Source organism: Alligator sinensis, unplaced genomic scaffold, assembly GCF_000455745.1.
Source record: "Alligator sinensis unplaced genomic scaffold, ASM45574v1 scaffold1914_1, whole genome shotgun sequence".
NCBI lineage: Eukaryota > Metazoa > Chordata > Crocodylia > Alligatoridae > Alligator > Alligator sinensis.
Window position 1 is genome coordinate 663,107 of NW_005842804.1, and position 4,469 is coordinate 667,575.

The 4,469-nt window shown below is 55.2% G+C and overlaps 1 protein-coding gene across 1 annotated transcript in view; it reads left to right on the forward strand.

The window, feature by feature from the left end:
- Nucleotides 1–1,398: 1,398 nt before the first annotated feature.
- Nucleotides 1,399–4,469, forward strand: part of LOC102385801 (zinc finger homeobox protein 3) — a gene marked incomplete at its 3' end in the record, with an annotated part of 20,204 nt that continues 17,133 nt past the window's right edge. Inside the window, exon 1 of the mRNA XM_006035109.3 lies at nucleotides 1,399–2,767. The remainder of the gene's footprint in view (nucleotides 2,768–4,469) is intronic.

The following is a 4,469-nucleotide window of genomic DNA, read 5'->3' on the forward strand; positions in this document are numbered from 1 at the left end:
AGGATGAGGATGGGGCAGTCTTGCAGAGAGATCTGGATCACTTGGTTAGCTGGAAGCGTTCCAATGCCAGGTGCGTTCTGCTAGAGCCCAAGGGCAGACGCGACATCCAGAAGCAGGGGTGCGGACCGCCGCGGCAGCACGCAGCCCGTTCTCTGGGGAACAGACTGACAAGGGTCTCGGGTCCAACTGGACGGACAGCTGTGCCCGAGCTCCCAACGCGAGGCGGAGGAAGCGAGGAGCTCTGTGACCCTGGCGTGTAATGGGAATCTCGAGTAGGAGTCTGGAGGCAGTTTTATTTCTGGGAATGGTGAGGGCAAGACCGCTATCATGTACCACGTGCATTTGATATCTGTTGTTGTTGTTTTAAAGGATGTTAAAAATTGGAGACGTGCCAAGCAGATGATTTGAAGCGCGGAGGGAGTGCTGTCTAGTGAGGGTTTTAAGGCGCTCGATCTGTTTAGCTGATCAGCAAGAAGATTGAGGCAACTTTATTAGGATGTGCAAGCCCCTTCGTGGGGAGAAGATGCTGGGTATTAAGGGGCTCTTTAATCTAGTGGGGAGAGGTCCGCTGAGAGCCGGAGACGAGATGTGGAAAGCCAGGCCAATCACAGGGAAGGGGATTAATTATTGGACCAAACCCCCTGGAGGGCTGACACCTATCCTGGCCAATTTACACCTTTACCGGGATAGCTAGCTGATCTCAGACAGGTTAGCACGGGACTGCTGTACTGGCACGAAGCACAGCTGTGCGGGTGAGACCGTGGGCACAGGCTGGTGCTTTGCTCGCACAGCACAGCATGTCTAGCCCAAACGCCCAGGCCCAGTACGGTGGGAAGTGGGTGGGCTGCAGCGTGCAGGAGGTCACACTGGATGTGTGGTAGAACGGGAACTTGAACTCGGGTCTCCCAGCTCTCAAGGATGTGCCTGAAGCGCTGCGTCGGCCTTCCTGTGCCGTGCCACCAAAATTACTGCTCGGGCTGCCACGATCGCTTGGTGGCCTCCTCTGGCATCCCCGGTTCAGAGTAGTAGGGCATGCTGCCGTCTGGGGAGAGCGCAGGTCTTCGTACGGGAGACTTGTAGTGTTTGCCTCCATCCGCCCATCTCTAAGACGCGCGTTTGAGTCCTTCCCGGCCACGAGCTCCAAATGAGTCTGGACGTTCACGTAACGTGGGGTTTCTTGAACCCGAATACCCGCTGGGACTAGAGCTAGCTGCAGACGGGAAACGTGCCAGTATTTCCCAATCGGCACGGAAAGTGGGGCTGGACCCTGGCCGTGTTCCTAAGCCTCTTCCTCTGCTCCCTTTCTCCTCCAGGAGCTGGGTGGATAGAGAGAGGCATGGGGGGGATCAGCGGGTCAGGACCCGGCTCTCCAGCAGTGGGACCCGGCGCGGCCGGTTCAGGACCCGGCTCTCCAGCAGTGCGACCCGGCGCGTCACAGCGGCACCTCGCAGATGAAGATGAAGCGAGCGCCGGTCGCTGCTTTGGCGTGGCGGGGCGCGGAGGACTCCGGTTCCAGTTCGAGGGGTTTTCAGACAGAAGATTATGGCCTGGCAGTTCTTTATTATTTTTGTAAAAGGCTCAAGGAAGCACTAGGAGCATCTTGCAGGCACCCTGCAATTATCATAATAAACAGTTTTATCATCTGCTTGGCAATCAATAATGTGGCTTATGCTGCTTTAGTATCTCAGTGGTATTGATTACCTTAACAACTGTGCTGCGGTCAGCTTCTGTTAACCCCTGCTCTGCCGAGAGGGGAGAGGCAGCCCCGCGGGCCGCTTCGAAAGCACGGGGGCCAAAACCAGCTTCTGTGCGGAGAGGCTCGGCTCGGGTTTAAAACCGGGAACGGGGAGCCTCGCCGCATACTCCCTCTACCTGATATGTAAAACAATTAGAGCAGTAGCATTAAAATGGGACTCAGAATTTGAATATCGGAAGCTGAATTATCTCTCTTGGCCTCCCCTGCTCGGTAGGTTTTGATTGTCGCAGTAGCGGCTGTCGTGCCTTCCTGGAAGAGGGTTTGCCCAGGCGTGGGACATGGCTTGAGATCCCCGTGTCTTGCTTGTGTGTTGGCCCTGGGATTAACAGATAGGTAGCTCTTTATCCGGAGAGCAAAGACCCACTGGAGTTGGACATGAACAGGAGCTCAGAACTGGAGGGGAAGCTGTCGGACGTGGCCTGGCTCAGCACGGGAGTTTCTTCCATTCGGAGACTGCCCGGGAACTGGTTAAACTGCTGGCGCGGAGCTGCATCTCTGCTCGCTTGGTCTACAGGAATGTGCTATCCATTAGGCGCAGAAACGGGAGCTCACTCTTGAGACCTTCTTGATCGTGCAGTAGCAGCCCCGAGCGTGGACAGGGGAAGGAGGGTGTTTCCCGCGGCCATGATGGGCCAGGAGCCGCACGGGAGGCAAGGGTTTGGAGAGCTCAGTTATGCTGTGAGAGAGATTTTTCCATGTTGACTAAGTGAACCCTTGGGGGCATTTTAACAGCTTTGCCATGCTGCGCTCCGCTCCCAGCAGAGCCGTCTGTGCGTAACAATAGCAGCCTAGTTGCTCATTCCAGTTTGGGAGGCCGGAGGGTTTGTTTGCTAGCGCTCCTGTCCGGAGGCAGGGCTGCTTCCCGGGTCCTCGGTCCCGCGGCCCACTCGTTCCCCTAATGGAATTTCCCATCATCTACTGCCCTGCTGATTTCTGATCAATGAAAATGAAATTGCATCACCTCCTCAGAGGCTCCACGTATGGCTGCAGCTTCCAGCTGTGTCAGTTCCGGTAAGATAATCTCATCAGGCGTGCGCGAGGCTAATAGGAAATAAAAATAAACCCCCACAATTAGCGAACAGCAGAGTAACACTTTCAGTACTGGGGACCAGGGGGAGAGATGGTGACCCTCCGCGCCCACCCTCCTAGGTGTCTGGCCGGCATGGGGGTGCGCCTGCATTTGGCACGGATCCATTCGGGGGGCCCCTGGCACCTCGCTCGGTTCAGGATTCTGGTGACCTATTTGATAGGTGAGGGTGGAAAGTGTGACGAGGGCTCACTTGGCTTCAAAGTCCTACAGAGACCTGGCACCGGCTGAAGGGAGGCAGAGTCTGATGTGGACTCCAGACTTGGAGCCACTTGGCTGGGATTGAGCATGGGTGCTGCGCGCAGGGGCATCGCTTTGTAAGACGGAGGAGACCTGGCTGCGTCCGAAGTAATGCCGAGTCCAGACCCAGCAGTAGGTGCCCCGCTCCTAGTGACGGAACAGCTGTTCTGGAAACTGCTCTCTTTGGGTCACTGAAGACGTTTTGCACACGCGTGCAGGCTCTTTCAGCCACCGTGTCAGCGTCACACGGCATGTCGGTATAACTTTCCTTGTGGGAAGGAAAAGGTACCATTTGGGCTTATCTTAAACCGAAGCCGTGTTGAACAAAACTTGAAAAGGGCCCCGACATGCTGGAGCGTGTCTGCAGGGGAATTGGTCGCACTAAGTAATTGTGGTTGAATTCATACCCGTGGCTGCTTCGGGAACTGTTGAATGTAGGCAAGCTTTCACTTCATCTTTAGGGAAGGAAATAAAAAACAGTGATTTCAAAGGGAGACTTCTGTCCTTCCACTCCTTAAACACTTTCTTACCCAGGGTTTCTGCAGCTAAGCTATTGCTTCCCCTGGGTACTCCAGGTCACGTTTGTCCTCCAGCTGAAGCGGTCTCGCTGCAGCGGACCTGGTCTGCCTCTGCAGCATACTTGCGTGGGAGCACGGCTAGGGCCATCGCTTAAAACTCAAACTCTTCTTGGAAAACAAAACGACTGTCTGCGGCTGTGTCCTGGTGCCATTGGGAGCGGGTTATGGGGCCTGTGCAGTGCCAGCATATCGTGCTTGACTTCTGCGATGCCAAGGCTGAACTCTCTCGCTACCTGTTCTATGTACAGGCTTTTGCCAGGTGGGAAATGAGGTTTGAGCCTTGACCTCTGCAGCTGGGCTGTTTTCTAGCAAGTGGATCAGAGTCCTGGCCAACGTGACCTCTAAGCCTTGCGGCTTGCACGTGGCCTTTGATGGGGGCACGTTCGTGGTACGGGCAGGCTGCTGGGAGAGGGAAGGAAAATGCTACGTGACGGCACTGCTTCGGCGGTTCAGACTCAAGGAATATTTGGTGGGTTTTTGACAAGCTGTGGGGCCTGCAGAGACTGGCTGTCTCGAGACATCTGTGTGGACAGGTATGTTTGTGTAGCAGTGAAAATGTCTGGAGGACTTGTCCGAGAGGGGAGAGACCGAGCAGCCTGCATGGCACAGGCTGTTGGGATGGGGGCGGCCAGAGTCCCAGGCACGTTTGAGAAGTGGGAACTAAAACTTTCCAGAGTCATCGGTGCTACTTGGAGTACGCGGTCTGATGACGATCCTCTTGGGGGAAGGGGAAGTGAATTTTGCAACCTAACCAGTGTTTTAACACGGTGTTTTGTATGTAATTGCGTCTGCTTTTTAAAAGGGAAAG